General features: G+C 38.2%; 1 protein-coding gene across 1 annotated transcript in view; it reads right to left on the bottom strand.

The window, feature by feature from the left end:
• The window catches only part of LOC306854518 (stAR-related lipid transfer protein 13-like), an 87,752-nt gene that overhangs the window by 43,240 nt on the left and 32,649 nt on the right, over positions 1-11,863 (bottom strand). The window lies entirely within an intron of this gene.

Genomic DNA, 11,863 nt, shown 5'->3' with positions numbered 1-11,863 from the left:
CTGTGGTAGATAGTAGGGAAACACACTGAGGTCAGACATAATACACACGTTACACACATTACACACGTTCACCTGCTGTCTCTCTGGCTGTGGCACACACACATATCTCGCAGTCAGTGCTGCTGTCTGTCTAGTATCTCTCCTAGTATCTTTATTTGTTCCTCTTCATTCATGGCTGTAAAGTTCTTTATGATGTTTGTGAATTTGTTGATGTATATGTCTCTGATTGATTTAAATTGGTAACAGTGAAGTAGGAAGTGTGTCTCTGTCTCGATCTCTCCTGTCTCACAGTGAACACACACTCTCTGGGTAACCAGCTCTTTCTGTGTCTGCCGGTCTCGATGGCTAGTCTGTGCTCACTGAGCCTGTACTTGATCAGGATCTGTCTCTGCTTTGTGTCTTTGACACTCGAGATATTCTTCTAGTTCATATTTTAATTTTATAGTTTGATAGAGTTGTAATTTACTTTGTGTTTTGGTTTCTTAGCAAACTCCATGCGGGCTTTCATGTGTCTTGCACTGAGGAGAGGCTTCCGTCGGGCCACTCTGCCATAAAGCCCCGACTGGTGGAGGGCTGCAGTGATGGTTGGCTTTCTACAACTTTCTCCCATCTCCCGACTGCATCGCTGGAGCTCAGCCACAGTGGTCTTGGGGTTCTTCTTTACCTCTCTCACCAAGGCTCTTCTCCCCCGATAGCTCAGTTTGGCCGGACTGCCAGCTCTAGGAAGGGTTCTGGTCGTCCCAAATGTCATTCATTTAAGGATTATGGAGGCCACTGTGCTCTTAGGAACCTTAAGTGCAGCAGAATTTTTTTTGTAACCTTGGCCAGATCTGTGCCTTGCCACAATTCTGTCTCTGAGCTCTTCAGGCAGTTCCTTTGACCTCATGATTCTCATTTGCTCTGACATGCACTGTGAGCTGTAAGGTCTTATATAGACAGGTGTGTGGCTTTCCTAATCAAGTCCAGTCAGTATAATCAAACACAACTGGACTCAAATGAAGGTGTAGAACCATCTCAAGGATGATCCGAAGAAATGGACAGCACCTGAGTTAAATATATGAGTGTCACAGCAAAGGGTCTGAATACTTAGGACCATGTGATATTTCAGTTTTTATTTTTTAATAAATCTGCAAAAATGTCAACAATTCTGTGTGTTTCTGTCAATATGGGGTGCTGTGTGTACATTAATGAGGAAAAAAATGATTTTAGCAAATGGCTGCAATATAACAAAGACTGAAAAATTTAAAGGGGTCTGAATACTTTCCATACCCACTGTATATATAAATGGTCATGCTGAGGAAGGATAGACATACCATGAACACTGATGGCTCATTTAATTATGAGCCTCTATGGTTTCCATTTTACACTCAGCATGGCATTATCATCATAACAGAGGAGATTGCTTTTTGTGACAGGTTTTCTGTCTGTAATGTCAAAAGTTGATCCAAGCTGAGATGGTAGGTGATGGCAAAAAGCGAGTCTAATGGAGAAATGAATACTTTCATATAAACGACTACTGCATGCAGTGAAATTCTTAACTGATTCAGAGTCTATTCATCCTGAATCGAGGATTTGTTATTAAAAGAAAGAAGTTTAGCTTCATATTAACAAAGCAGTGCATTATTTGTTGTCTTTAGAGATCTGAGGGAACAGTGTTACGCAGCCAGTCATGTGTCTAGGTAGGAAACGGGTACGAGTGTGGCCTTTATCAAGGTGAGTGTTAATGTGCCTGAGCTGTATTCACTAATGGAGTCATATGATGGGAAAAACCTCCCGGGAGAACATGAGGGTCATCTGCTGTGCTTCAGCTTACGTGTCAAAGGTCAAAGGTCAGGGCCAAACATTTCCCCTCTTGCGGGATCTGCAATGGAATGCCTGGTTTGGAGATACGACTGTCTGACCACCTAAAGAAAGGACTATGAATTGGAGGTTGACCGATATAGAATTTTGGAAAAAGCAAGTGCATTGTGTGAGTGTGTACTTTATTTATATATATATATATATATATATATATAAGCACATACATATACAGTAATGGCCAAAAATATCAGCACCCTTGGTAAATATGATCAAAGAAGGCTGTGAAAATTAATCTGCATTGTTAATCCTTTTGATCTTTTATTTAAAAAATTCACAAAAATGTAAACTTTCATTGGATAATAAGAATTTAAAATGGGGGGAAATAAAATTAAATTAAATCTATTAGGTTGGTTGGATTTATTCACGCACATTAAAATGTTTATTTAAAGCTTCTTTCTTTTCAGATTCTTATTTACAGCATTATTTTTAATAGGTGCTGTATATTAACTTATTGGGAGAAAACCGGTAGATATGCGAAATCAGACATTTGAGCACCCCCATATAGTCAAAATTGCATGATTTAGCATAACACCCCGTGAATATTCGACTGATTGGGAGTCGAATAAGGCTCGAAGCATCGAATCTTCGACTGTTCGGGATCACCCCATATAGATAGATAGAGAAGTTCAAACCGAGCATCAGAATGGGGAAGAAAGGGGATTTAAGTGACTTTGAACGTAGAATGGTTGTTGGTGCCAGACGGGCTGGTCTGAGTATTTCAAAAACTGCTGATCTACTGGGATTTTCACGCACAACCATCTCTATGGTTTACAGAGAATAGTCCGAAAAAGAGAAAATACCCAGTGAGCGGTAGTTGTGTGGACGAAAACGCCTTGTTGATGTCAGAGGTCAGAGGAGAATGGGCAGACTGGTTAGAGATGATAGAAAGGCAACAGTAACTCAAAGAACCACTCGTTACAACCAAGGTATGCAGAATACCATCTCTGAACGCACAACACGTCGAACCCTGAAGCAGATGGGCTACAGCAGCAGAAGACCACACCGGGTGCCACTCCTGTCAGCTAAGAACAGGAAACGGAGACTACAATTCACACAGGCTCACCAAAATTGGACAACAGAAGATTGGAAAAATGTTGCCTGGTCTGATGAGTCTTGATTTCTGCAACGACATTCAGATAGGGTCAGAATTTGTCGTAAAGAACATGAAAGCATGGATCCATCCTGCCTTGTCTCAACGGTTCAGGCTGGTGGTGGTGGTGTAATGGTGTGGGGATATTTTCTTGGCACATTTTGAGCCCCTTAGTACCAATTGAGCATCGTTTAAACGCCACAGCCTACCTGAGTATTGCTGCTGACCATGTCCATCCCTTTATGACTACAGTGTACCCATCTTCTGATGGCTACTTCCAGCAGGATAATGCACCATGTCACAAAGCTCAAATCATCTCAGACTGGTTTCTTGAACATGACAATGAGTTCACTTTACTCAAATGGCCTCCACAGTCACCAGATCTCAATCCAATAGAGCACCTTTGGGATGTGGTGGAACGGGAGATTCGCATCATGGATGTGCAGCCGACAAATCTGCAGCAACTGCGTGATGCTATCATGTCAATATGGACCAAAATCTCTGAGGAATGTTTCCAACACCTTGTTGAATCTATGCCACGAAGAATTAAAGCAGTTCTGAAGGCAAAAGGGGGTCCAACCCGGTACTAGCAAGGTGTACCTAATAAAGTGTCCGGTGAGTGTATATGTATGTATTTTAGAATTCAATATAGTGTAAAATTATTTTTTTAATTATTATTATTTAGACACATTTATTTTTATCAGGCACACACTAAAAAATGTATATATTTTATATATAAAATATATACAAATTATATTATTATAATATAAATCATGTATTTATTTTAATCATATGTATTTTAGAACTCCATATAGTGTAAAATTATTTTTTTACATTTTATTTATTTGTTTTATTTATAGAGATTGGTAGACCTCTGTGAGTGTTTTTTTTTTTTTTTTTAACTAACCTCAATGTCTAGCTTGAAGTCTCAAGATTACAAAATGAAGACCATATAAATGATGACCTACAGCTTTCTATTCTCAGATTAATTTGTCTAACACGCAGACTGCTGTACGTTTAATACTGCAAAGTCAGGTCGTGTCTGTCCACCTCAGCAACTGTCTCACTCCATCACTGCTCCAGCTGGCTGTTCTGAGCCCTTGATCTCCTGTCTGTCAGCAACTGATCTCTTCGAGAGACCCATCACTTTAAACTTCAGCACAGGCTTTCCATTATAAAACCAGCCCACGGAGCAAAATCCCAAACCAGCGGTCAGCACAACCTTGATGACTCTCAGCCTCGCTGTCAAAACAGTAGATGCTGAACGTGTCATCTACTTTCACGTCGCATTTCAAGCAGTCTACAATGAAATAACCAGAAAGCATTAAATCATAACTTACACTATATACAACCTGATACGTTCATAACCGTTCCAAATGTCTCATTAAATAAACTGATCTTAGAGATTAAACCCGAAATGGATATTGTGAAAGAAATGAGCCCAGATGTGGATCTACGAGTGCTTATATGAAGTAATTGAATAATTAATTTCACAGAATTACAGCGTAAACGCTCAACGTTTGCCAGGGAGAATATGAATGTCATACAGATGGTTGAGCTTGAGCATCATGAAAACTCAATGGACTTCTGCCAGGCAGCACATTTGCACAGTAGCCAAGCTGGTGTCCCTGCATTCTCACCAGCGTCGAAGTACGCAATTGAAACCACATGGCTCTTCAAATGCCGAAATTCCTCATTTAAAGATATTTGGGCCTATTTAACGCAAGCCTTTAGTCGCTGTCTGGTCCTGCGCTCAGTAATGGGGTCACGCGGGTTAGGTTCCTGATCAAAGCCTTTGACAGGAAGCCCCATGCTCATGGCTCCACGCTATCATTCCTTTAGCTGTGATGTTCTCGGCATCATTCGGGAATAAGATTGTTGATATCGAGGAGATTATTATGGCTAGACTAGGAGGATACACAGGGAGCAGTGACGTAAATGAGGAAGCTCATTTTTGACAAGCTCTCCTCTCCAAACATGAATCAATGAACAGTTAAAGAATCAACAGCTACTGCATTTTTGTTAGTAACTTGTGACTGAACAAACAGAACAACTGAACAGAAACAACAAAAAACTGTGATTTAATGAATGAATCAATGAATAGTAAGAGCATCAACAGCTAGTGCAATATTTTCCTTGTATCTTGTGATTAAACAAAGAGAATAAATGAACAAATGAATCAATGAATGAATGAATAATAACCGAATCGATAGCCAATGTAATATTTGTTAACCATTTGTGAATTTATGACAGACTGAATGAATGAATAGTAAAAGAATCAACAGCTAGTTTTTGCTAGTAACTTGTGACTGAACAAACAGAAAAACTGAGCAAAAAGAACAAACAAATGAATGAATGAATCAATGAATCGTAAAATAATCAGTGTTTGCCGTGTTTTGCTTGTAACTTGTGATTCAATGAAGAAAATAAATGACGGAATGAACAAACAAGCAAAGAACTGAATCAATGAATGAATGAATCAGTCAGTCAATGAACAATGACAAAATCAACAGTCACTATAATATTTGTTAATTATTTGTGACTGAATGAAGTGAACAAACAAACAATCAATGACTATCACTGAAATAATAGAATAGAATCAACAGTTTGCTTGCCTGAATGAACAGAATGAATGAATAAACAAACAAACAACTGAATCAAAGAATAGATCAATTAATAGCAACAGAATTAACGGTCTTTCTAATATTTGCTAGCCACATGTGACTGAAACAATGAAACAATGAACTGAAAAAAAAAACAACGGAATAAACTTATGAACAGGCAGATAAATGAATGAATCAAATGAATCAAAAGAATCAACAATTCAGAATTAACTCGTGACTGAACAAATAGAATAAATGTAAAAAACAAACAGATGTATCAAATTAATCAGTAAATTCCTTTTGCCATGATGTCTTCAATATCATTTGGGAATAAGATTGTTAATACGGAGAAGATTATTATGGCTAGACTATAGGAGAATACACACAGGAAGCAGTGACGTAAAAGAGGAAGTGGCTGTTAGAACGTGAATGGCTGTCCACACAAACCCAATGGGGTTGCTTGTTTTAGCAAGACCCCGTCAAGCTCTTATCTTCTCTCCAAACAGACCCTTTAGACTGCATACGTAAATACAACGCACTTTGCTGTTCCTCTTTAAGGTGCAAAATAGCTGTGTGTTCACAGTAAGCGGTTTCATTTAATCTACGCTATGAATTATACATGAAACCGCATGTGATCTTCTCTTGCACCTCTTGTTTATTTGGCTACGAGCCCAGAGACTTGATCTCCAGACTGGCCACTGAGCTGGAATGAGAAAAGGCCCAGATGTTGAGAAGCTGGGCTCCGATTGGCCCCCTCACTTGGCCGTGAGGTCCCAGGCCAAGCTCCAAGTATCCTCCAGGGGGATCACGCTTCCCAGTCTAATGCATTCAAGGCGTGGAATTCTCCACCAACCACTCTTTTGCTCCCACTCACACATATGGGCCCATCTTATGCATGCACTATAAATTTCCTGAGCAAATATTCCCAAGCCAGGGCTGCAGTTTTCCAGGGAAAAATCACAAATGTAATGTATATGGGGCTTGAGGGAGGAGGAAAGACCTTAAAGCAATATTTCAGTGTGATTCAAGTTCAAGTGAGTGTGTAACAGAATCAACAGCCACTGTATTTGTAAGCCACTTGTGATTATTCTGTGAACACAGCATGACTCTATCTACTTAGCATAGTAAACTAATGTAAACTAGCACACAAAAGAGTTCGACATACACACACCACACAAACAGACGTCATGAAGGGGCCAGAGGGGGTCCGTGAATGCTATTGTTTCAGACTGCAGTATGACAAAGCATGTAATGCTGTCAAGTCAGAATCTGTTCAACCAACCACAGAAATCCATGGGAAAACATTTACAGTCACACACACACCACCTGGCTTCTATTAGCAGAGAGGGGATTAACACACACACACTCTCTCTCTCTTTGTGCCCTCTTACCCAATTTGCATGTACGCAGGCTGTGATTTGTGCACTGGAACACACTGTATGTGCCTGTGTATGTGCAAAGTCCCATTTTAATGGAAATGACTGTCTACTGGCTGAATGCAACGTAAGTGGTTACAATCTGATTTCAGTCAAAATTTGATTTGATTTAAATCACATAAATCCAACGACATTTGTACAACTTGTACAACTAAATACAAGATAAAACAGCAAACAAGCAAATCAGATGTTCTTCTTCTCTTTTGCAGGAAACTAAATAAGGTTGAGAAGTATCTCTTGGTAAAGCAAGACCGATTTTATGACTAGCAAAACACAATAGGCAGCCAAATCTCCTAAATATTAGCAAGTTGTTAACTAACAATGAACTAATAAGACGGTTTTATCATGGAAGAAAAAAAGAAGGTGATCCAGGCAAAATGTTTGGCACAATCCCTCAGGAGCTCAATCAAGAGTTGAAGTCTGTTTATTCTCTCCTGTCTGTAGCCTGCTTGATTGCCCAGCCAAATTGTTTAATAAGCACTTAACCACAAGAAAGCCCCACTATCCCGCAGGGACACCGCGGTCTCATATAACTGTACAAGCACAAACCTTAGGAGAGGAAGAAGTGTTTGGATAATGCTGCTCTATAATTTGGCCTTCAGAATATTACATTAAACAAAGTTGCAACCCAAAATAGTGCCAAAATTGTTTATAGTACAAAAAGTAACCAAAAGTGGAATGTACACTGCAATGGATTAAAACTAATCCACAAAGGCCAAACAATATGCAAAGTGACCACTTCATCTTTTATTTTATGAGTGTATGGATATAAAAAGTTTGATTTTGAGTTATTTTATTGCTAAATTACAGGACAGGGTAGTCACAGTGTGCAAGTAAGGCTAAAACACTGTACAAATGCAAATGTACATAGGTTTGGAATTTATATTTTATTTATTGGTGTTTTTTTTTTAAAGAAATTTATATTTTGCTCAAGAAGGACACATTAAATTGGTCAAAAATGACAATAAAGACATTCACAATATTACAAAAGATTTCTATTTTAAATAAATGCTGTTATTCAAATTTTGTTCATCAAACAATTATGAGAAAAGACACTATAGTACATGTTTCACGAATCATCACAACTGTTTTCAACATTCATAATACTGGTTTCTTGAGCAGCAAATCAGCATATTTGAATGATTTGTGAAGAATCGTGTGACACTGAAGACTGGATTAATGATGCTAAAAATTTAGCTTTCCCATTAGAGGGATAAATCACATTTTACAATATATTAAACAGTTATTTTATTTAAAATTGTAATAATATTTTACAATATTACTATTTTACTGTATTGCTGATCAAATAAATGCAGCCTTGTTGAGAATAGGAATCTTCTTTCAAAAACATCTTACTGATCCCAAACCTTTGAATGGTGTGTATGCACATAAACACACATTTTACTTCTATGGAAATATTGCTTCTGTTCCTGGATAATTATTTTGCATTATTCTACCTCACAGTACTTAAGGCAGGTTTTTAAATCGGACAATAATTTAATGCCCAAACACACACAGCTCCATCAGCCTTGTGATAGGATAGATACCTCCTTTACTTCATATTAACTTACAAAAAAAATAATGTGTTCCAGCAGCTTTAATTGTTCTTGAGCATTTATACATCCTGGGATTTGCAGAGCACAGCATGTAATTGGTGGGGATTGCAGAGGTGACAAGTCTTACACAATGGGGCCTGATCCAAATTAGTGGCCGTTCAGTGGCCGTTCGACATCTCCTATTGAGAGAAAATCACACTCTGGCAAGCATGAGTTAATCAAATTATAGGGGAATTATTGAGAAAGATTCCTTACCGCAAGAACCCGTGATGGTGCAGTAAGAAATTAAACATTACATTATGGAAATTGCTTTTTAAACACAAAGGCATGGCTGTAGGTAACCAAATAATCCATCAATCCTTACACAAAAACAATCATAGGATTTATAAACCTATAAACGAAACTGAGACCAAAAAGCAATTCCAGCATTATAGAATTCCAAAGTGCCAGTGCCAACAATGGAAGTCCACAGGAAGCCACAAGCCATTTTCCATCTTTCCACATGTGGAATATTTCATGCTCTCCCTGTGGCAGCATAGCCTGCCAGGCCACATGATGACCTGCCTGTAAATTTAACTCGTGATGTCATTGATTTGGGCCACGCAGGAGCAGAGGGAGGCTAAAAAGATCTCATAATAACATAATCGCATGATCCAATCCTCATATAAAGAGAACGACTGTGCTTAGTGACAGAAGTAAACGCTTTCAAATGAAAAACTATTCATTAGTGGCGCTTGCTAAGACAAGCATATTCTACTATAGCGGTTTTTAAACTTTGGTATGTAAATAGTCCTGCACTGGTTGCTACAGACATGAATAATACAACAAATTGTGTGGCTTGCTGAGTGGAGATGTGCTATTGCTTTTCTAAGCAATGGGTCTCAAAGGGACAGTTCAGCCAAAAATGAACATTTTCATTTACACACCCTCACATCATGTCAAACCTACAGTGCCCTAGTGCAGTGGTTCTCAAACTGGGGTACGTGTACCCCTGGGGGTACGTGAGGTGCACGGAGGGGGTACGCGAACAAAATGCTGTTTTGGCAGTCAATTAATTCTACCTAAACTTAAAAGTAACATTAAAACCAAGCATTTGTTTCTTACAAGCAAAATGGATAAAATATTCTAGTATAAAAACAGGAAAATGGGAGTGCCGTAAACAGTTAAATGACCTCATATTTTGCGGTCAAACCTGACTGCATCCACACAAGCAGCATGCGTAAAATAGGATGCCCGCTAAATATGATGCTTTAGCAAATTGCGCTGTTTCATTGTACCTTTAAAGTAAATTTGTAGCACTTAATAGCATGAAGAACAAATATTGATGGACTGTACATTGAGATAGATTTAAGAAACCCTCGTTGATACAGAAACACCCTGTGCGAGTTGTTTCATGTTTAAAATACGAGCAAGAATGCAATTTTCCCTGAATATCCAAACGATTGCAAATGTGACATTGATTTTAAATAACAGTTCATCAAAAAAAAGGTAATATTAAGTGAACATTTTACATTTTAAATGTAGCCTACATTTTAAAAACAATATTGTCAAAGTTGCTTGTTATATTTTACAATGAAATAAGAACAGTTCCAAAGAAATCCGCAACAGAACTGGTGTGCGTCTCCAAGCAACAGCGGTGTTTCGTTAGTGAAGGAATCAGTCTGCAGCTTTGAACGACTCGGAGAGTCAGTGATTAATAACTCATAACCCATTCATAACTACAGCCTTTTGCTTTCTTACTGAATGAATGATGCAACGCCTGGCTCATTAAGACGGTGACTTACCGCCACTAGCGATTTTAGTTTTAAATCTACAAGTTTCACTTTGTTTTGCCATCATTTATTGCTTTATTTATTGTATTAATAATACACTTAATGGAATGGTAAGAATATGACATAAAATATGACACATAATTAGGCTAGAAAAACATTGCCTAAAGGTAAAAAATGCAGCTGTAAATCAATTTAAGGTGGCAAATATTGTCCCTTAATGGCAAAGACGTGACTGCGGTCTAAGTGGGGGTACTCAGAAGAATGTTAAATGCCCCAGGGGGTACGCTACTGCAAAACGTTTGAGAACCACTGCCCTAGTGCAGTACAACACAACGTAATCTCCACAACACAAACCAGATCAGCACAACACAACGGAAACAAGCCACAACATACGAAATTAGCACAACACAACGGAAACTAACCGCAACAACAAAATTAGCACAACTCAACAGAAACAAGCCACAACACAACAAAATTAGCACAACACAATGAAAACAAGCTACAAGCCAATGGAAACAAGCCACAAGAAAACGAAATTAGCACAACACAATGAAATTAGACCTATTGTGTTGTGGCAATTCTGTTCTGTTGTGCACTAGTGGGCCACCGTACAAACCCATAAGACTTAGGATATTCTTTGAAACATAAATTAAGATGTTTTTAAAGAAACCTGAGAGGTTTCTGACCCTGAAAGTCAAAGTACCAAAACTTCAAAAAATCCAATAAGGCCACACGGGTAAAATCAATACATATGAACTGAACAGTTTAATCCAAGTCTTTTGAAGAGTCACAATTGCTTTATATGATGGAACAGATTTGATTTAGGCTCAGGTTTAATTCTAAACAGCTTAATTTGTCTTTTGAAAATGAAACAAAGACTTATGGGTTTGGAACGACATGAGGGTAAGTTATCACAGAATTTTATTTTTTGGTGAACTATCTCTTTATGGTTACCACAGATAATCATATACTATAAGGACCACAATATGATATGATGGACCAGTATGCAACCACACAGAACACCTTAGCAACAGAATAGCAACGTGCTAACAACCATTAGGTTCACAGCCATGATTACAGGGTTCACACTTTCTGACCTTCCAGTTTTTGATGCCTACATAAGGATTTTAAAAAATTATTTTACAGAAATTGCACTTAAAAGGTCTAATTCCTTGCTGAAGACATAGGCTATTTTAGAAGAAATTCACTTTTCCACTAGTCTGGGAAACAACACTTTTAAAATGCCCTGATGTTTCCAGGTTTTCTAAAAGATCCCTGACCTTAGAGACACTATGGCACAAATGTTTCTTTTTTCTTTTCTTTTTTTACAATTTGTGAAGGATACTGAATCAGTATGTTCCCTCTTGTCTCTTTAACTGCGCTTCCAAAGGTCTGTTCCCGTTATGCAAGCTCAACGCTGTGAACAAAGAAGAAAAGCTAAACCTTCGGGCTGCCACTCAAATAACCACATTACCTCTGTGCCACCAAGAAATATTAGTCTAGTTCAAACAATAATCTATATAACTATTACTGTCAAAGGTATCTC

This window comes from Barbus barbus, assembly GCF_936440315.1.
Source record: "Barbus barbus genome assembly, chromosome: 34".
In the NCBI taxonomy this organism is placed as follows: Eukaryota; Metazoa; Chordata; class Actinopteri; order Cypriniformes; family Cyprinidae; genus Barbus; species Barbus barbus.
Note: the sequence above shows the minus strand (reverse complement) of the source record. Positions and strands in the feature narration are given on the sequence as shown.